The following is a 23,008-nucleotide window of genomic DNA, read 5'->3' as shown; positions in this document are numbered from 1 at the left end:
AAACCTACCCAAACTGTCTTAAGGAAAGGAGGCAATCCGTGGAAAAGCTCAGTGGGAACTTGAGCCGGGCTCTTAAGACAGAACTGGGAATGGCCGTTCTTTCCGTTTACCCGTAGTCCCACGGTGGTTCATGGGGGTGGCCGGTCTCTGCCCACGAGCTTCACGCTTCACTCTTGGGTGGCTTCATCTCCCCAGACGGACTGTGCTTTGCTTCCTCAAACACGGCGGGAGGGGCCGGACGCAGACTCTCACACCCTGAGGGAGCCGTTAAAAAGCAAAGATGAGCCCTGACCGTGGGGGCTCAACTTTTCACCTAAGTCACTCTCTGGATCATTCAAACCCTCATCCCCTCCCTAAGCACTACCACCACTACCACCAAACACGCCACTGGGCAGTCATTGTAGAAGAGCATTTCCTGTATTTGCCAGCCCTTTGCAGTCACCTGGGCATGCCTATTAAAAATAGACATCCTCAGGCTCCTCCCTGGAAACTGTGGGCTGGGGCCTAGGAACTCTGTTATTGTTAAGCATCCGGGGCCATTGCACTATCGGGTCAGCTTGAGGACTTCCCTAGAGCAGTTCCAGAATTTTACTTAGTTAGCATCAGAGTAACTGGGTGCTTATTACAATGCAGAGTCTTACCCCAGAATCTGCCCCCCACCCTGCCAAAAGAGTCTGCTTCGAAAGCTCTGGGGGGACTCTAGGCCTCTGCAACTTAATAAACACTCCTAAGTGATTCTGATAAAGGGGTTCCTTGGCTACACTTTGAGAAGCACTGTTTTAGAGAGAAACCCCACCTAGTTACGGACTCTCAGCGTACAGCCAGTATGATCTGGGAGCAGCCCATTCCCACCCCACCCTGTGATGCAAGGACTTTAGTCCTTGGGAGAATCCCAGAGCCCTAGAACCAAAACCGCTGGGCAGGACAGAGAGTGGGCTGAATGGTCACTGTAAGGCACAGCATTAAAGGTAGATATCACACTTAAACAAGACACAGAAAAGTTGTATTTAAATCAGAGGTGGGTAAACCAACCTTTACAAATACTCTAGTAAGACTAACAGTGAGCGCTTCCCGTGTGCTAGGTGCTTGAGCTATGTTCTCTCATTTAATACCTCCAACAATTTTAGTTTGTATTTTCGAAGGGATAAGAAACTTATTCAAATGCATAGCAAGTAAGCTGGTCTCAAATCTAGGTCTTGTTTAAGTCAAAGAACATGGTTTCAATTGCCATTATGTACCATGGCTGGGAACATGTATTACTTCTAAAGTCAAGACAAACCCGCAAATGTGATGTTACATACACCACAGAGACTCATGGATTAATAAAAGGGACCTTGAATTTGATCACAAAATCCCTTTGTGGTTAAAAAAAAAAAAAAAGCCTTCCTCATAATTTGTCAATTTTGTAAGCTCAGATTTTAATAAATGGTGTTTTTTTTAAAAGTACACACCTGTACGGTCTGCACACCTGTATGGTCTAAGAGGGCACTAGAGCTCCCCCAAAGGGCAAATAATTTTAAGACACGGAAATTATGTAAAAGGAAGCCAGCTAAGGAGCTGAGAAGAAATAATTTGCCATTCCCACGGAAACACTAGCGCTGGAATAAATGAGAAATCAATCAGACAGCTGTTGGGGCCGCGGTGGGCCCTCCGTCTTCAAGGAGCACATCGCATTCGCAGAGCCTGCTTGGGTCCTTCCTCGGGGGGCTTCCCCAAAGCCACAGCGTCCAGGGCCGTGTTCCCCCTGCTCTGCCCCGTCGCACGCGGGCTTTGCAATAGTTGCACAAGGCCTAGGGGAGCCACAACGAGAAGCAGCAGCGGCTGACCTCTAATTCTCTGCAAACTCTGTGTGTGGAGAGCAAACACCGACAATCAACACGCCTCCTATTGACTTTGCAAAGCCTTCGGGGAGGAGCTTACAAGGGCTAAAGGCACGTTTCAAAATCCTCCTCCTGGACGCAGTCCTTTAGGATAGAAACGTAGAAGGGGGCTCTCAGGGTTGGAAGAACAAACAAGGCAGCAAAGTCTGGTGGTTGAAGGACAAAGGCCAACTGAAAAGTAGGCGTGTCTTCAGACGCTCTTCTACCCTGCTCCCCCAACCCCCCATCCCCCAACCAGCAGGGCAATTCCTCACCTTGGTGAGGGCTGTGGATCCCTGGGAAAGGTCCTTCGTACTTTGGTCCAATACGATCATAAGCACAGATGAGAAACAAGGCAGTGCTCCCCGGAGCAGCGGGTTTCCTTAAACTCTTTGACAATGGATAACGAGAATGATAACATACAAGTCATCTCTAAACTACAGATAAGCCCAAACCTCCCTGCTGTCAGGGATCAGCCTGGATAATTGTTTCCTAAGTCCTGGACCTCTCTGGTCTTTCATTCGTCACTTTATTAACGAGTATTTATGGGCCACCAACTGTAAGCCTAGCACTGAATTGATCAAGAATCAGAAATACAAGAACTGGGTGTGCCGGCAAGAATGTCTTTGTTTAGAGAAGATCCTATAATAATTAGGAGACCAGGCAGCAATAGAATTTGAGTGCTACCTTGGAGAGAACTCAAGATACTGGCTTTTCCTTCAGAAAAAGAAAAAAAAAGATTAAGATGGGCCAGAGGTATGGAGGGAGGCTTCACTGGCCGAGGCAGGGCCTGAACTTACTAGGATTTGGAGAGCAGGAGAAAAGAGTGTGGAGGGCATTCCAGTAGCGGAGAATAGGGCAAAAGGTATCTCTTCCTTCCAGGCTAGCTCAGATCTGGCTTCCTTCTTCCGTCTTCCACCATGAGGGATGTGAGGATTAACGCCTCCAGATTTCTTTCAGTCTTCAGAGAAAACAAGCCTGGTGTATGCACAGTTACCTAAAACATCAATGGGATTATATTACATTGATTGCAATTAAAGTATTATAGACTTTAAAAGAAAGATACGAAATAGCATAGAATTTAAAAAGCTAGCCAACAAATACTTTTCACCTTTCTCTTTGCCTGGATACATTTAAAATGTTAACTTTTAGAGGAAATCATTAATTGGGTTGATAAGAGCAAAAATGCCTTTCTATACGTGGTGACTTATTTCCTCTGCACTGTCTCAACCAAACAGCTGCATTTAGCGCAGATACAGAAGACTCCATTATAATTAGACATTCCTAACCTGCCATTTCTCTGAACATTTGAAACATCAAAAAATGGAGCTGCCAAGATCATTGGCATCATATTTGATTACAAAGAGGCAGTATTCTATGATGTTAGGTGAAAGCTATATTGAAACCTTACACCTGCTTGTAAATAGAATTTTAACTGGCAATTTGGCTTCTAGGTAGCATATTATGACTTATAAAATAATCTTTTTTTTTTTCATAGAGAACACAAGGCCACAATCAGTGCCAAGTCACTTCCCCAGAATTGCTTGGCAGTGTTCCCAAGTGTTCCAACAGCCTTGGAGCAGGAGATTTCCAACCCGTTTGCTAGGTAGTGCTTTAAGTTTTTTCTTTCCATTTAATAACGTGCACTATGTCCCATCCTTCCTGGTGTCATTGGACAATAGTATTTTCAACTCTCCCTTAATGTCTTGCTTTCCCAGACCTAAGGTCTTGCTAAGATTGACCTCCTTACTTGAGTCTGTTACTTTCTTCACGCCCCCATGGTTCTATCGATCCCTCCAACAGGCAAATCAAATGCTAGTAGATTCAGCTTCAACTTGGAAGGTGTTCTCTAGCCTGCAAGTCTCTCAAGATATTAATAAATATTCAATGAGCTAAAGGTTCTGCTGTCAAATAAAAAAAGGAAAGTCTGCAGACTCTCTACAATCTCCATCTGGGGATTTATAATACTCATTATCTGAGGAAAAAAATAGAGAAATCAAGCAGGAAATCTATTTTGATTAAGAAAAACAACTGGGGGCGCCTGGGTGGCTCAGTGGGTTAAAGTCTCCGCCTATGGCTCAGGTCATGATCTCAGGGTCCTGGGATCGAGCCCCGCATCGGGCTCTCTGCTCAGCGGAGAGCCTGCTTCCCCCTCTCTCTCTGCCTGCCTCTCTGCCTACTTGTGATCTCTATCTGTCAAGTGAATAAAACCTTTTTTAAAAAATGGATTATAGAATCCTTTTCTCTTTCTCCCTCTCTTTCTTCCCATAAGATCCCTAGAACATAATAGTTATAACAATAGCAACAATTATAATGATAAATGCTAACTTTTATAGTTATTTCTATTCCTTTAATGATTAGCCTGGAAATTTTAACATGCATAATTAACAGAGTTTAATATTACTAGTTTTACCCTTCTTTGGAACCATGTAAGAATCAGAATGTTTCAAGCCAATCATTACCCTCCTTAAGTTATGTATTATTCTCTCTTGATAAGCAGCCTCACACATTAGCACCAATTTTGCCATTGCACACGGTCAATATTTATGCTTTCCATTTTCATGTATCACAGATCTTCCTTCTGACACGATATACCTTCATGGGAAATTTCTTTTGATAGTAAACCTTTCTGGGCTTCTGTCTGAATATGTTTTTATTTTGCCTTTATTTTTGAAAGGTTTTATCACTAAATACAGTTGGCTCTTGAAAAACACAGAAGTTAGGGGTGCTGAAAGTTGAAAATCTGGGTATAACTTTTGACTCCCCCCAAACCTAACTACTAAATAGCCTACTGTTGACTAGAAGCCTTACCAAAAACACAAACAGTTGATTAACACATATTCTGTAGGTTATATGTAGTCTACACTGTATTCTTACAATAAAGAAAGCCAAAGAGAAGAAAATGTTATTAAAACTATAAGGAAGAGAAAATACATTTACATTATTGTACTGTAAAAAATCCGTATATAAATGGACACAATCAGTTCAAACCCCTGTTGTCTGAGGATTAACTATATAGAATTCTAGGTTGAAAGTTATATTCTGACAGTACCTTAAAATCTATTTTCAATTCTTTTGGGTTCCACTGTTGTTTCTGAGAAGGCAGCTATCAGTCATTCCTCTTTTTTTTTTTTTTCTTTCCTATTTGGCTGCTTCTTTACCTTCTCTGTGTTTTCATTGTTTTGAATTTGTCACTTGGGTGTATTTCTTTTTACTTGTGGTATTTGGCACTTTGGGGGAACTTCTTGGTTTGAGTTTTGGGTTCTTAATCTCCCCTGGAAAATACTCAGTCATTGAGTCTTTTAATGTTGTGTGTTCCCCAATATTATTTCTTCTTAGAACTCAGATTATATGTATGTTAGGCCTGCTAACTCTTCCTTCCATGTTTCTTAATCCTTTTTCATATTTCCCTTTGCATTTTCTCTGTCCCACATTTTGTGTAACTTCTTCAGTTTTACCTTCCAAATCGCTAATTATTTCTTTAACTGTGTTTAACATAATGTTAAATCAATTCATCTAGATTTTACTTTGTTACTATAATTTTCATTTCTGTAGATTCTTCCCAGAATGTTTCTAAAATTCTATTTCTTTATATATGTTAATTTATACATATTTATTTATTATTATATATTTGGTATCTGATAATTGTAATATCAGTTTTACAGGTCTGATTCTGTGACTTGCTGTTTTTGTCGAATTTCATTTATGGTTGTGTATTTAATATGTGTGCAATAAATATTTCAGTGAGTGCATGGAACATGGAAACTTAATTACGGGATTTCTTTAGGTTTGGTTGTGTTAAAATAGAAAACCACAAACCCAAAATGGAGTCAGTTATGCTAGGCCAAGTCATCAACTTGGAAATAGCAGATGAAGCTTCTCTTTATAAAATTATACTAGCCAGTAAAATGATAAAATTAGAACATCATCATTTTGCTAACATTGTAAAAGAATAATAACTAGACATTATGTGTCTATTGATGAAAAAACATGTCATCCTTTGATTCCAAAGACCTCAAATCTGAGTCTGCCCAAGCCCCTGGATCTAGCTTCTAATTTGCAAGAAATATATGGGTCATGTTGAATTGAACTGTGAGTAGGATCAGCAAAACCCACAGTAGGAAATTGCCATTCAAATGGCCTAGTTTCTTTAAGAGAAGGATGGAGGAGTAGTAAACTGTAGATTAAAAGGCACTCAAACACATATCAAGTTTTAAGAAGGAATCATACAGTATGTAAATTTTTGTGTTTTGCATCTTTCCTTCAGAACAATGTTCCTGAGATTCATCTATGCTGCTGTATATCAAAAGTTCATTTTTGTTCATTACTGAAGAGCCCATTGTGTAAATATATCACAATTTGTTTATCCATTCAGTTGTTGATGGACATTTTGGGTTGTTTCTGAGTTTTGGCTATATGAATAAAGTTGCCAAGAAAACCTGTTTTCATTTTATACAGTTGTGTATATCCTGGAGTATATTTTCATTTCTCTTAGGGAAATATCTAGAATTGTTGGTTTGTGTGTATGGTGAATGTATATTGAACTTTATAAGAAACTGCTGAACTGTTTTCCAAAGTGGTTGTATCACTTTACTTTCTCACCAGCAATATATTAGAATTACAGTTGCTCCACATTTGCCCCAATATTTGTTAGTATTTTGGGTCATTTTATGTGTTTGTAGAGGTATAAAATTGTGGTTTTAATTGTAATTTCCCTATTTCTTATTAATGTTAAGCATTTTTATTTCATGTGCTTATTGAGCATTCTTGCATTGTGTGTAGGTACTGATTGATTTGAGAGAGTTCTTTGTATATTCCGGAAAGTTCTTTGTATATTCTGGATATAAGTCTATGTCAGATAAACATATTGTAAATATTTTCTCCCTGTCTGTGGCTTGTCTTTTTATTTTCTTGAAGGTGTCTTTGAAAGAGCAGTTCTTTATTTTGATAAAATCCAATTGATCACTTTTTTCATTTAGGGTTTATGCTTTTTTTTTTAACAAAAAAATCTTTGACTATCTGAAATCTATGAAGATGGTTGCTATAATTTCTTCTAATAAGTTTTTTCTTGTTATCCTTTTAGTATCTGAAGGATATGCAGTGAAGCCTCCTCCTGTTACTGATGTTAGTAATTTGTGATTTCTTTTTTTAAATCTTAATAATTCAGTTTAGAGGTTTATTGCTTTTATTGATTAAAGAAACTGCTTTTGATCTCATTAATTTTTTTCCTAATTTTTATGTATGTTTTATAACATTATTTTGATTTACACTTCTTTTTCTAGATTTTTGCGTGGAAGCTTAAATAATTGATTTTATTCCTTTCCTCTTTTTAAACATAAGTTTTTAAAGCTATGAATTTCCCTTTAAGAGTGCTTTGCATACTCAACAGCTAAGTCTCTTAGCTGTGTCCCCCAACTTTTGATATATTGCATTTTCATTATTATTCAGTTCTATATATTTTCTGAATTCTCTTGTGATTTCTTTTCTGACCCATGGGTTATTTAGAAATGTTTACTTAATTTCCAAATATCCACATACTCTCTTTTTATAATTTTTTATTTAATTTCCATTATAAACAGAGAACATTTTTTATTTCTTTTTTTAATTTATTGAGATTTACTTTATGCCCTAGAAAATAGCTTTAATTTTAGTGAATGTCCAAGGAACACTAGAAAAGAATGTGTATTCTGTTATTGGGTGGAGTATTCTATAAATGCTGATTAGGCCAATTTGGTTGACAAAGTTGCTCAAGACTTAATTTTTTATTTACTTGCTGTGTCAATTACTGAGGGAAAAAAATCGAAATCTTCAACCATACTTTTGAATTTGCTATTTCACTTTTAGTTTGGTCAACTTTTGCTTTATGTATTTGGAGCTCTATTTTTGGGTGCAAATAAATTAGGGCTGTTATATCTGTATGGTAAATTAACTCTGTTATCATAAAATAGTTCCCCTTTATCCCTGGTAATATTTTTGTTCCAAAGCTACTTCAGCTTTGTGTTATTAGTTTTTGCATGGCATAACTTTTTCCCCATGATTTTACTATTTTTATAATACCTTTATTGAGATATAATTCATATATCATACAATTAACTCGTTTTAAAATGTACAATTCAATAGTTTTTAGTATATTCATAGCTGTGCAACCATCACCACAACTGATTTTAGAACATTTTCACCACCTTAAAAAGAAACCATATATGTTTTAGCAGTCACTCCCATTTTCCCTTTTTATCCAGCACTTGGCAACCACTAATCTACTTTCTGTCTCTGTAGATTTTCCTGTTCTGAACATTTCATAGAAATAGAATAATACAATATGTAGCCTTTTGTCTGCCTTATATTCTCAAGGTTCATTTATGCTGTAGATTGTATCAGTATTTTGTTCCTCTTAATCATTAAATAATACTCTACTATATGGATTTACCACATTTTATTTATCCATTCATTTTTTGATGGCCTTTTAAGTTGTTTTGGCTATAGTGAATAATGAATAATGTTATGAATATTTATGTACAAGTTTTTGTGTGGATATGTTTTCATTTCTCTTGGATATATATATACCTGGAAGTAGAGTTGTTGAGTCACACAATAATTTTAATTTTGAGGAATTGCCATACTGTTTCCCAAAGTAGCTGCACTGTTTTACATTTCCACCAGCAGTGTGTAAGGGTTCTAATTTCTCAACATTCTTTTTATTGTCTTCTTTTTATTATCTTTCTTTTCTTGCCATACTAATGGTTGTGAAGTAATACCTCACTATGGTTTTGATACGCAGTTCTATGATGGCTAATGATGTTGATCATCTTTTCATGTGTTTATTGGCCATTTATATAACTTCTTTGGAAAAATTTCTATTTAGATCCCTTCCCACTTTAAAAATGGGTTGTCTTTCTATTATTGAGTTGTAACAGTTTATATAGCCTAAATGTCCCAGGAACATTAGAAAAGATGCAAAATTTACAAGTATTTGTCCCATACTGTGGATTGTCTTTTCATATTTTTGATGGTGTCCTTTGAATCAAAAAGATTTAATTTTGATGATATCCAATTGATCTATTTTTCCTTTTGTCACTTGTGCCAAATCTTCCATCATTTTCCTTTAATGTATCTGTGTGCTTACATGTAACATAAGTTTCTTATAGATAGTGTATGACAGGATCTTGTATTTTTATTCAATCTGAGAATTTATCTTTTAATTGGAATATCTAGACAATTTATATTTAATGTAATTTTTAATATATTTGGGTTTAAACCTATATATTTGTTGGTTTTTTCTACTCTTTTTATCTGCTATTTATCTATCTATTTTCTCTCTGCCTTTTTTGGTTTAATTCATTATGTTTTACAATTGACTTTTATCTCTATATCAATTTTAGCCTATCAATTTTGTTTTTATTTATTTACTATCTTATTACCTATACATAAAAGAAAAATTGGTTGCCCTAGGGTTTATGACATACAAATTTACTTTATTAAAACTGCTTTCAAATAATATTATATTAATTGACATGTAGGACATAATTGACATTATGTTTCTACTTTCCTCCTACTTTCTGTTATGCCCTTATTGTCATTTGTTTTATTTCTACATCTGTTATAAAGCACAAAATACATTATTATTATTATTATACTGTAACAGGTTAATAATATTTTAAATAAATTTAAAAATAAGAAAATAATCTTTCATATTTATCTACGTAATTATTATTACTGATTTTCTTAATTCTTTTAAAGAATTCTTTTAAATTCATGTTTCCATCTTGTATGATTATCTCCTATTAGAGTAACTTTTTTTCTAACTTTCCTCTTTTTTTTTTTAACTTTTATTTATTCATTTATTTCAGAGAGAGAGTGAGCATGAGCCAGGGAAGGGCAGAGGGAGAATGAGAGAGATAATATCAAGCAGCTTCCACACTGAGCCTGGAGCCCAATACAGGGCTTGATCTCATGACCCTGAGATCATGACCTCAGTCAAAATCAAGAGTTAGATGCCCAACCTACTGAGCCACCCAACCGCCCCTTTTATTAAGTTTTTTATAATTTAGTTCTCTTGATGATGAAGTGCCATAGCTTCTGTCTAAAAAAATGACCACATTTTGAAGGGTATTTTAGTTACATACGATTTTATTTTTCCTCTTTTAGTATTTTTAAAGATGTCAATTCATTGTCTTGTGGCTTACCTAGTTTGTAACCACAGGTATTAATAATTCTTAGCTTTCTTTCTCTATATAGACTATCTTTTCTCTTTGGCAGCTGCTAAAATATTTTTCTTTATCACTGGTTTCCAGCACTTTGTCATGCATCTTATGTCACTCTGTATATGTGTGTGATATCTTGTGTGAGGTCCTTTGAAATTCTTGGATCTGTGGAAATCTTCTTGGATCAAATTTGGAAATGTTTCTGCCATCAATTTTTCCAATATATTTGCTTTCCCTACCTTTCTCTCCTTCTTCTGTGATTCCTATTACATGTACTTGGATTTCTTGATGCTGACTCACAGGTCCCTGAGCTTTTTGTTCATTCTTTTAAAGTTATTTTTCTCTCTACTTCATTTTGCTGTATCTTCAAAGTCATTAGTTTTTTCTTCTGCAATGTGAAATTTATTGATAATCCTATCCAATGGCTTTTTTTCCTTTCAAATATTGGTTTTTGCATTCCTAAAGTTCATTCTAATTTATTCTTTTTTATATCTCTGACTCTCTTCTCACATGTTCATGTCTTTCTTCATATATTTGAACATTATATTAATAACTGTTCTATCATATGTTACTTCCAGCATTTCTGTAATTTCTGAATGTTTCTACTATTGATCTCCTGGTTAGAGATCTCATTTGCCTTCTTCTTATTATATCTAGTAAAGGAAAACTTATTGGCTCTGGACATTGTAGATCATGCATTGCTGAGTGTCTAGGTTCTCTTGTGTTCTTTTAAAGAGGGATGGGTTTTGTATTCATAGATGCTTATGTCACTCTTAAATCAAAGTAATCTTCCTGAGGACTGTTTTTAAGCTTTTCTAATCACTGCTAAAATAGTTTTCACTTCAGGAGTAGTTTATTCTTACACCTAAGGTATGACCCCTCAAGACTCACTAATGAATGTCCCAAGTCATCTCCAACAATTCTCCACCATGGATAATCAAGTTTGAAAACCTTCATCTCTACACAAGCTGACAACTCCTCAGCATTCTTTGAACAATTTGTGTAATTTCAGTCTGTGCATGTGTAGCCCAGTACTTATCAACGATTTGAAGGAATCTTTATACAGATTTCTGGAGGGTCTTTTTTCCCCCTAAAGTGTCCTCATTCCTAAATATGTTAATAAATTCAATAAATTAAATTAATAACTGATTGTTATTTTTTAAAAGTATCCTATAATAAACAATGAATCTGATTATCACTCAAATGATAACATGCATGACTATGTTATTCATATTGATAATTTACGTGTCCTTAAGTCAATAACATAAGTGAAGAAATTAAGTATTATTTCTTTGGTATTTACTAACTGACAAGTAATTTTATTATCATCCAAGTGATAAGATACATTTCCAGTCTAAGCTTTGCCCTATCACCTCATGTAGCTCAGTGACAATTTTTAGGTGGCAGCAGCAGCTAGTTCAGAAATTCTGTAGATCCAAATGCTTGCTCGCCTTAAGAGCAAATGCAGATCCAGGCCATTTCAGGTAGTAAAATATGCCCCTATTTGTTTGGATTCCCCCAAATCAGAATCTGAGGAAAGAAATTTCAGAACAAGTCATTTATTTGGGAAGTGATTCTGGGAAGAACATTGTGGGAATAGGAAAATGACATAAAAGGGATAAAGCCAATACATTCTGAGTTAATGAATTGTGGGTGGCTGGGGCTTAATACTTCTGGGGACATTATAAGAAAATGGATGGAACATGCCTGAGAACTGTCCCTGTGAGGGAACAAAAAACTAAATTCTTTATTTATCTACTTGTATTCTTCATTGGTTGAGGACAGCTCCTGGAGCACTGGCTCCCAGCATTGTTGGCCTGCTCCAGTGCTGATGGCATCAGAGGACATAGTCAAGCTTAGTCCTAAAGTTAGACAATGTTTTCAGGCTGAGCTACTGGAATCTACCAAAAGTGTGTGGGAACCACCGGTACTTAACGTTCAGGGTGAATGAAGGGGATATGGGTGGGGCATCATCAGGGCTCCCCCTTTCCTTGGAAACAGGAAACTCATTCAAATCTCCTTTTCTGTTTACCCTAATCAAGCACAACCACATTAAACAGCAAAAATGTAGAAAGGTAATAGAAGTCACTGATGGATGCTTTGACCCTGAACCATACTGTCAGGTAAAGAGAGAGACAAAACAGCTAACCATTGCTGAATAGCCAAAGGTTAAAAAAAAAAAAAAAAAAAAAAAAAAAGCCTGTAAGCAAACCAAACTTTTGGCCTCTTCAGCAGATTCCTTCCTTTAACCTTCTGTTCATCTGGCGTAAGGTTTGTGGCGCAGCTGGGTCTCCATGGCAATCAGACTCCTGGCTATTGTATTTATATTAGCAGTGGGTATATGTAGTGTGCTTTTTAAAGGAAGGGATATAGCCCTTAAGTTTGTTCCCAGAGAACAGTTGTGGCCATTGTTCTCTCAATTCTTCATGTTTTGCTCCAAGGGATGTGAAGGGGGTGGGGGCGAAGACTTCCTACAGCATAGAGTTGGCACAAAGACTAGTCAAGCCAATGGCCATTATGATCAATTTATTTTAATGCCTGAAAGAATCCTGTCCAAACTAAAACAATATAGTCATCCTTTTATCATTAATTTTAATTTTTAGATGAATTTTTCAAGAAATAGTATTGGGATAAATCCATATGAAGGCAGAATCACAGACCCCAGGGAGAATAATTTCATGGATACATTCACCTTCACCATATCTAAGTCCTGAAGTTTTTTGATAGGAGAGATGCCTTTATTTTTCCAATGAGAAATAAGTCTTAATTACTAGTAGGCCTGCAATAGGTAACAGTCTGATTTAACTTCATTCACTCATTCAATAATTTCAAGCATTGTTTGAGGTGCTGGGGATATTATAGTGAAAAAAATAACCAAAATCCCTGACTTCATGTGGCTCATAATTAATTGGGAGAGACAAACAACAAATTGGTAAATATAATAATCAAGTATTATAATCACTGAGGCTTAAAATAAATCAAGATATAGGGTATCAGGAATATAGAAATGCTGTGGTGTTATTTATAGTAGATGGTTTCTCTAATAAGGTGAATTTTGAGCATAGCAAAAATTAAGTAAAGTAAGAGTAGATGTCAGTTATGCACTTATCTGGGGAAGAGTGTTCCAGACTGAGAGATAGCATATGCAAAGACGCTGAGGTAGGGATATGACTCAATTAAAAAACAGCAAAGAGACCAAAAGCAATTGACCTAAGAGAAGTTATAGGAGAGAGAGGTCAGAGAGATATCTGGGTGGGCTTAAAACACTTGCAAAGCACATAGAACTTCTGAATCAGTGAAGGAATTTGATCATGGCTCTGAGTGACATATGAAGCCACTGGAGAATTTTACTTATATTTTTTAAAAAGCCCTCTAGCGGGCGCCTGGGTGGCTCAGTGGGTTAAGCCACTGCCTTCGGCTCAGGTCATGATCTCAGGGTCCTGGGATTGAGTCCCTCATCAGGCTCTCTGCTCAGCAGGGAGCCTGCTTCCTCCTCTCTCTCTCTCTGCCTGCCTCTCTACCTACTTGTGATCTCTCTCTGTCAAATAAATAAATAAATATCTTAAAAAAAAAAAAAAGCCCTCTAGCTATTGCAGTGCAGTGGGATTGGAAAACCAGAGGAATTAGGATACCATTATAACAATCCAGGCAAGATGGTAGTCTTGGACCAGATCAGTACAATAATTGTGGAGACGGTATGAAGGCATGGAATTGTAGGTGTAGTTGACAGTAGAGTCACAGAATTTGTTCAAATGAATATGGAATAAACAGAAGAATCAACGATGATTTCAAGATTCTTAACTTAAGCAACTAAAAGGGCGGAGTTGCCATTTATGGATGTGGGGAAGACAGGTTTGATAGGAGAAATCACACCTTTGTTCATGTGTATTTGAAAACTTGATATCCAAGTGGAAATGTCAAGTAGGTAACTGAATATACATGTCTGTACTTGTGGGACAAATTCCTAACTGAGTATATAAATTCAGTCATCATATTTAAAGCCGTGCAGCTAAAACAGATCACCAAGGGAATGAGCATAGTTATGGAAGAGAAGAGGTCCAATAACCAAATGCAGGGCTGAGAGTTAGAAAAAAGAGAAGGAACCAATAAAAGAGACAGTGAAGTAACAATCATTGAGGTAGAATGAAATTCAAGAGAGAATAGTACACCAGAAACCAAAGGAAGAAAAGATTTCCAAGGAGGAAGGGAGAGCAAGATCACTTATGTCAAATGTTGCTGATGGGACAAACAAGAGGAAGATGGAGAACCAAACACTGGATTTGACATCAGTACTATTTTGATGACTATGGTCTTGACAATTAAGGGGTAAACAGTAATACAGGATATTTTCCTGATAATGGGTTTCCTTATTAAAGAGAAAGAGAGAGAATTGGGCACTTGAAATGGAGTGAAGAGGAAGAAGATAAAGAATTATGAAGGAAATTTGAAGGCAAATACAACTTTAATAACTATATGCAAGTTCTCTCACCTCCCTTGACCTCAATACTGAGAAGTGCCCAGTGAGAGATTGGTCTCTATCCTCAGATTTATCTTCTGAATAATGGGAATATTGATTGTACCTACCTTATAGAGTTATGCTTGGGAATCAATGAGCATATGAATTATTAGAATACTTCCTGGACTTAATAAGTTCTTAATAAATGTTTACCATAATAATAGTATCATCATCATCATGTTTAATAATCTCATTTTCCCTTTAGCTTGGAAATTCATGACTCTATATCATCATTATCATCTTGCTTAGCGCTAATCACCCCTGATGGCTAGTTCTAGCGGTGTACTGCCACATGGGGCAGATCTGTTTCCTGCCCAAATATTAGTCATGGCTTCCTTGTTGTCTTCTCAGTGAGAGTCAATTATAGGTCGCAGTAAAGTAAGTTTAAAAAAAAGAAGAAGAAGAAGAATTGGGATACTTTTCCCTTGGTTGAGTGGTTCTTTATTGTTAACCATGGATTCGTAGATACAACAGGCTTTAATGTTAGGATTTTAATCTTAGGTCCACTTGGCTTGAGATAAAACATTCTCTTAGAAAACTGGTTCCTGCATTTGCTGTGACTTTCGAAATGGCTGCTTTCCACAGTTTATATTTTTTTGCCTGGTTGTTTTTGAAGTGTTTACACTGCCCTCTCCAGCTAAAATTGCTGGGCTGACTTTGTTTCATCTGGACTTTATATTACACCATAATGATTAATCCACTTGGTCTGTGCCAAAATCAGCTAGCATCTAAGTACTGCTTGTAATTTCTACATCCAATGAAGTAATTCATTCTAGCTTGGAGTTTGTACTTGATAAAAGTCCAACCTTGTCTACAGTACACCCGGGACCTTTGGTATAACATCATGATGGTGAGAAATTTTTAAAGTTAATTTCTTGCTCTCTTTCCTCCCCTCTCCATTTTTCAAACTTGAGGAAGGATCTTTATGGATGTGGGACTGGTATTGATAAAACTCACAGCAAAAGAAAGGGCCAAGAGAAGGTTTAGTTGGTTTCTCACTGAATCTGATCTGCTTTCCGTCCCTGAGGCAAGGAGGGCAACAGGAAGCTGCCCTTTGCCAAGGCACAGAGTTAGGGAGGCGAGTGCGGCTGCAGAGCGGGCACTGGAGTAGAAACCTTTGGCTTCCAATGTCCTGGTTCCTTAGGATACTGTCCGGACTCTTTGAGGACTGCATGTGTGCGCGCGCACGCGCGCGTGTGTGTGTGTGTGCATGTGTGTGTGTGTGTGCGCGCGCGCATGCGTGTGTGTGTGTATCTTATCTTTATTTGTATTTTCTAGATGTGCAAATGGAGGCTCAGAGAGAACTATGTGAGGAGTCACACAACTAGTAAGTAGTAAAGTCAGGATTTGTACTCAGGTTAGCCTAATTCCAAAGTCTATGTATGTTCTTAAACTCTGTTCACTATTGCCTTCTGACTCCATCTTACTTAAGACTACAAGTAAGTGGGATTTAGTATATTTAAGAGTTGTGCAAACATCACCACAATCAATTTTACAGTATTTTCATCACCGAATAGAGACCATGTACCTTTTATCCGACACCTTAACCTATTATTCTGCCAGCCCTCAGCAACCACTAACCTACTTTCTGTCTGCAGATTTGCTTATTCTGAACATTTCATATAAATGGAATCATAAAATATTGGTCTTTTGAGGCTGGTTTCTTTTAATTAGCACAATTTTAAAATAAAGACAATATATATATATATATTTACCAGCAGTTTTAGGTTCCAAGAAAGACTAAAAGGAGAATACAGAGAGTTCCTATATGTTCCAAGCCCCTACAAATAAAAGTCCCCCCCTCCACTATCAATATCCCCCACCAGACTGGTACATTTGTTACAACTGATAAACCTACACTGACACAGTATCATCAACCCAAGTCCATAGTTTACATTAGGAGTCACCGTCAAGGTTACATTCTCTGGGTTTGGACAAATGTATAACGACCTACATCCATCATAATAGTATCATATGGAGTATTTTCACTGCCCCACCTACTCATCCTTCCCTTCTCACCCCCTCCCCCACCCTTGGCAACCACTGATCTATTCACTGTCTCCATAATTTTACCTTTTTCAGAATGTCATATGGTTTCCATACAGTATACAGCCTTTTCAGATTGACTTCTCTCACTTAGTAATATCATTTGCTTCCTTCATGTCTTTTCATGGCTGGATGGGTTGTTTCCTTTTAGCACTGAGTAATATCTGTTGTCTAGATGTGCCACAGTTTATTTATCCATTCATCTACTGAAGAACATCTTTGTTGCTTCTGAGTTTTGGCAATGATGAATAAAGATGCTATAAACGTCTGTGGACATAAATTTTTAACTTCTTTGGGTAAATACCAAGAAGCATGATTACTGGATCATATGGCAAGAGTGTGTTCAGTGTTGTAAGAGACTGTCAAACTGTCTTCCACAGTGAGCGTACGATTTTGCACTCACAGCAGTGAATGAGAATTTCTGTGGCTCTATATCCGCATCCACATTTGGTGGTGTCAGGGTTCTGGATTTGGGCCATTTTAATAGGTATGCAATGGTATCTCATTGTTGCTTTGATTTTCATTTCTTTAATAATATATGAAGTGGAGCATCTTTTCATGTACATGTTTGCTAGCTGTAGATCGTCTTTCGTGAGGTGTCTGTTAAGTCTTTGGCCGATTTTCAATCTGGTTGTTAGTTTTCTCATTGTTGAGTTTGAAGAGTTCCTTGCATGTTTCAGATGACAGTCCTTTATCAGACATGTCTTTGCAAATATTTTCTCCCAGGCTATGGCTTATCCTCTCATTCCCATGACATTGTCTTTCACAGAGGACAAGTGTTTAATTTTAATGAAGTCCTGCTTATCAATTATTTGTTTCATAGATTATGCCTTTGGTGTTGTATCTAAAAAGTCCTTGCCATACCCAAGATGATATAGGTTTTCTCCTGTTACATTCTAGTTGTTTAGTTTTGTGTTTTACATTTAGGTCTCTGGTCTATTCTGAGTCAATTTTTGTGAACAGTGTAAGGTCTGTGTCTAGATTCGTTTTTTTGGCCTGTGGGTATCCAGTTGGTCCAGCACCATTTGTTGAAAAGACTATCTTTTACTAGGTTGCTTTAACTCCTTTGCCAAAGATGAGTTAACTGTACCTATTTGGGTATATTTATGAGCTCTCTATTCTGTTGCATTGATCTATTTGTCTTTTCTTACACCACTACTACATTGCCTTGACTATTCTAGCTTCGTAGTAAAGGCTGAAGTTGGATAGTGTCAGTCCTCTTTCTTCTTTTCCTTCAACGTTGTGTTAGCTATTCTGAGGTTTTTTTTTTTTAACCTCTCTCTATAAATTTTATTTTATTTTAAAAAAGATTTTATGTATTTATTTGAAAGAGAGAAAGCAAGAGAGACCACAGAGGGAGAGGGAGAAACAGACTTGCTGTTGAGTGGGGAACCCAATGTGGGGCTCAATCCCAGGAGCCTGAGATCATGACCTGAGCCCAAGGTAGCCACTTAACTGACTGAGCCACCCAGGCGCCCCTCTCTATAAAAATTTTAGAATCAGTTTATTCATATCCACAAGATAACTTCCTGGGATTTTGATTTCAGTTGTACTGAATGTATATATCAAGTTGGGAAGAACCGACATCTTGATAAGAGTGAGTATTTCTCCATTTGTTTAGTTTAAAAACTAAATTAGTTTATTTAGTTCTTTGATTTCATTCATTAGAGTTTTGTAGTTTTCTTCGTAAAGATCTTGTCCAGCTTTTGTTAGATTTATACCTAAGTATTCATTTTTAGGAGTGCTAATAAAAATGGTGTTGTTTTTATTTTCAAATTCCACTTGTAATTTCTGGCATATAGAAAAATGATTGACTTTTTAATATTAACTTTGTATCATAAAGCCTTACTATAAGCACTAATTAGTTCTAGGAGTTTTTTTTCTTATTGATTCTTTCTGATTTTCTGCATAGATAATCATGTCATATGCAGACAAAGACAGTTTTATTTCTTCCTTCCCAATTTATATACCATTTATTTCTTTTTCTTGTCTTATTGGATGAGTTAGGAATTCCAGTACCATGTGTTAAATGGAGGGAATTTCCTTACTTTGGTTTTTTTTTTTTTTTTTTAATTTAAATTCTAGTTAGTTGACATAGTTCAATATTGGTTTCACAAGCAGAGTGCAGTGGTTCATCATATACTTATAGTACCTAGTGCTCATCTTAACAATTGCCTCCTTGATACCCATCACCCGTCTATCTTCCTTAATACCCATCACCCACTTCACTTCCTCATCTTATTCAAGTTTATCACCATTAAATATGTGATGTTAACTATAGGGTTTTTTTTGTAGATATTCTTTATCAAGTTGAGGAAATTCCCTTCTATTTCTAGTTTCCCCGAAGATTTTTATCACAAGTGGGTACTGGATTTTGTCAAATGCTTTTTCTGCATCTATTGATATGATCATGTGATTTTTCCTTCTTTAGCCTCTTGATATGATGGATTACAGTAACTCATTTTTAAGTGGTGAACCAGCCTTATATACTTGGGATAAATCCTACTTGTTTATGGTATATAATTTGTTTTTTTTTTAATACATTGTTGAATTCTCTAATATTTTGTTGAGGATTTTTCCATCTATATTCATGAGAATACTGTAGTTTTCTTTTCTTGTAATGTCTTTTATTTTGGAATTAGTGTTACACTGGCCTAATAGAATGAGATAGGAAGTATTCCCTCTGCTTCTATTCTCTGAAAGAGATTGTAGAAAATTGGTATAACTTCTTCCTTAAATGTTTGGTATGAATTCACCAGTGAATCCATCTGGTTAGATAAGTATCCCAGAACATAGAGCAAAAAAGCAGAGAAGTGAATTATGAGAGAAATGAAAAAATATGGAGAAGTAATATAAAAGCATAAATCTACTCAGTATGGTTTTTAAAAGGTCAAGAATTTGTCAAAATAAAAATAATGGAGGAAATTTTTCCCTAGCTGAAGACAAATAAGAATCTTATGACTGGAGATGCCTATAAGGTACCAGCACAATTAATATAAAAAATGTTCACACTTAAATATATCTTTGTAAAATATATTAAGCCAAGGCTAAAGACAAAAATACTTGATGACTGTGTGGTCATGAGTGAGCAGGACAAGGTAGACTTGCTGGAGTGAAATCAGGCTGGCATCAAACTTTTACATTGGGAAAAGAGAGAAACACCTTCAGAGTTCAGAAATTGATTTTATAGGTTTTTTTAAAATAATATTTTATTTATTTATTTGACAGACAGAGATCACAAGTAGGCAGAGAGGCAGAGAGAGAGGAGGAAGAAGCAGGTTCCCTGCCGAGCAGAGAGCCTGACTTGGGGCTCGATCCCAGAACCCTGGGGTCATGACCTGAGCCCAAGGCAGAGGCTTAACCACTGAGCCACCCAGGCGCCCCTAGAAATTGATTTTAAACAAATAATTCTATACCCACAAAAAAAACCATCAATGAAATGGGAGAGTAAGATGGTAAAAATAAAGTCCTTATCTGAATATATGATGCTTCTTGAATAATGCTTTAAGAATTTATCCCAGCAAGACAAAGAAAAGTGAGAGACAAGCAATTCAAATAGCAATTGACCAAGCCCAGCTTAATATGAGGCAAAACTGGAAGGAAAACAAACAAACCAACCAAAAAACCCCACAAAATTTCATGCAATAAAAACCAAAAACCAAAATGATATTGAAAAGTAGGATTAGAAAGTTAGCAACCCAAATTAGGTTAGCAAATGAGGAGGCCCTGGAAAGAACAGCTTCAAGAAGAAATAAATCTTTAAAGTTCTGCAGAGTCTAGATTATTATTTTAGTGAGAAGGTGAAGCCGTAGGATAATAACACGGGATGGAGCCCCGTGTCGGGCTCTCTGCTTGGCGGGGAGCTTGCTTCGCCCTCTCTCTTTGCCTGCCTCTCTGCCTACTTGTGATCTCTGTCTTTCAAATAAATAAATTAAAAAAAATTTTTTTTTTTTTTAAATCAGTGCCCTGCTTCCTCTTGCTCCTCTATGTGCATTTCTTTTTCTATCAGCACAGGTTAAATGAAATAGCTAATCACTTTCACTCTGTCTGAGTCCACATACACATTAAAATGCAAGCTCTGTGAAGACAAGGATTTTTTTTTTCTCTGTTCTGTTCATTGATACATTCCATAACACTTAAGGCAGTGCTGGTACAACATATGCAATTAATAAACATAGTTTTTAAAAATTTAAATAGAATAAAACTGTATAATCAGTAATACTCATTTATTAAAATCTTATAAATTCTGGCTATTTTTAGACTTAACAAACAGCCAAAACACAGAAAAATTAATTAAATCAGAAAGAATAAATTCTATGAATTTTGACAATGTAAATTAACTCTATGATGAACTGAAACTGTGACCCTGGGGATGACCATGAGAGGATCAGGGCAAGGGATGACTATTAAATCTCTCGTTATCTTAGAGAGAAGTCATGAGATCCTGCCTAAAATGGATAGATCGAGAAATGGAGGGTTGAATATATTGGACATATCTAAAGGAATAATAAAAAAATGAAATATATCTGGCCGTGGTTGTTGAAGGAAAGCGTAAATGAGCCAAGGTCCTCATCTTTCATAAGGGGCCCATCAGCTATACTTTGAAGTTGATACATCAAAAATAAAGGGATAATAAGTTATTGTTGTGCAGGTTTGCCTCAGAAGGATTAAAAATAGAAAACTTTTAAGCTATTATTTCTGGGGAATGCCATTGAGAAAGACCTTTACTTTAAAAAAAAAATTACTCTCTAGTACCAACTGAATTTTTATTGCCATGTGCCCACATTTTAAAAGTGATATTTTTAATTTAAAAATAGTTTCTAGAAAAGAGAAGAATTTTTAGGACAGAAAAAATGATCCAACTGTTTGCAATTACATACTGTCTACCAGCAAGGACCATCAAACATTTTGCAAACATTATCTGATGGTGAGTGTCAGAATCTACATTTAGCAGATGGAGGCATCCAGACAAGGATGGAAGTGACTTACCCATTTTCAGTGCATCTGTGACCAGCCAGTGATAAAACCCAGGCTTCCCAGATTCTGAGGACAAAGATAGATTTGGATTGATTTCTTCTTGAAAAAACCACCGCATATTAGGATGAGGATATTTAAGGAAAAAATCCAAACTAATAGATGGCATACTCTGTGTTTAGGGCTTGGAAAAAGCTTGTATTTTTCCATCTGATTTTCTGGTGCCAAAACGCACATTGGCTGTCAAGAAAAAGGCCATTGCTTCTCTGCAGCACCTGATGGGAATATATATCATTTCAAGAAGTTGTGCCTGCAAAGATAAAAAATAACCATCGCTGTAACAACCATGATTAATTTTTAAATCTCACTGTATATATAAAGATTTCCGCCATTTTGTGGCTCCTTAGGAAACTATGTATGGCTAATTAGCTTGGTGACTAATTGTGATTATTATGCCATATGCTACTATTATTAATTCAGACTACTAGCACAGGTGGAAAGGAGGAAAAATATTTGATCTGGATCATTTTACTTACTGATTTCACTCTTAATGTGAATTTTAAAATATGTATTTATTTATTTGCCTGGCTTCCCTATTTAGTTAAAACACTGAAAGGGAGAGGAGGGAAGCCATCAAATGATTATAGTAGATTCTTCTTGTTTTGCCAGTGCAGTTTCCTCTGCCTCTTCCATCCTATTCCTAAAGCTACACACAAACATTTCTGAAAACAGGTCCGTATCATGTGATACTGGTCCAATGGTCAAGGTGAGCCCTGGACCAAAGCAACTGCAGAATTTCCATGAGAATTTGAAAGAGGGAGTTGTGAGAGCCAGACTCAATGGGGCAGGTTTTCAGAGAAAAAGAAAGTCACTTAAGGTCAGGAGCCATTGGTGGCCGTATTTTCTAGTGTGTGTGTGAGAAACAGAGAAAGGAAGAAGAAAGTCAAGGTACAGACAGGAGCAGAGGTAAGAGATGAATATAGTGACCATGAATTAATCTTTTATGTACTGTGGTATTATACATATAATGTAGAAATTACCATTGTAATCTTTTTTTTCTTTTTTTAGGGAGGGTGCAGGCTTGTGCACACCCATCGGAGTGGGGGAGGGGCAGAGGGCAAGGAAGAGAGAGAATCCCAAGCAGGCTCCAAACTCAGTGTGAAGCCCAGCTCAGGGCTCCATCTCCCAATTCTGAGATTACAACCAGAGCCAAAACGAAGAGTTGGACACTCAACTACCTGCGCCACCAGGAGCCCCCATTGTAATCCTGTTTGAATGTACAGTTCAGTGGCATTAAGTACATTACATTGTTGTATTGTTGTACAATCATCACCCCCATCCATCTCCAAAACTTTGCCATTGTCCCAAACCGAAACTCTGTACCCATTAAACAAAGCTTCTCCATTCCCCCA

General features: G+C 36.6%; 2 long non-coding RNA genes across 2 annotated transcripts; one reads left to right on the top strand and one right to left on the bottom strand.

Moving 5' to 3' along the window:
• Positions 1–118: 118 nt before the first annotated feature.
• Positions 119–21,696, bottom strand: LOC122918616. Its single transcript, XR_006386646.1, has 3 exons — positions 21,612–21,696; positions 2,660–2,856; positions 119–255 (listed from the first exon to the last, which is right to left on the bottom strand). It is a non-coding gene; the product is annotated as an uncharacterized LOC122918616 (long non-coding RNA).
• On the top strand, positions 15,293–23,008 carry LOC122918615. Its single transcript, XR_006386645.1, has 2 exons — positions 15,293–15,426; positions 22,665–23,008. It is a non-coding gene; the product is annotated as an uncharacterized LOC122918615 (long non-coding RNA).

Source organism: Neovison vison, chromosome 10 (genome assembly GCF_020171115.1).
Source record: "Neovison vison isolate M4711 chromosome 10, ASM_NN_V1, whole genome shotgun sequence".
Taxonomy (NCBI): Eukaryota; Metazoa; Chordata; class Mammalia; order Carnivora; family Mustelidae; genus Neogale; species Neogale vison.
This window is presented reverse-complemented; position numbering and strand designations above follow the sequence as displayed.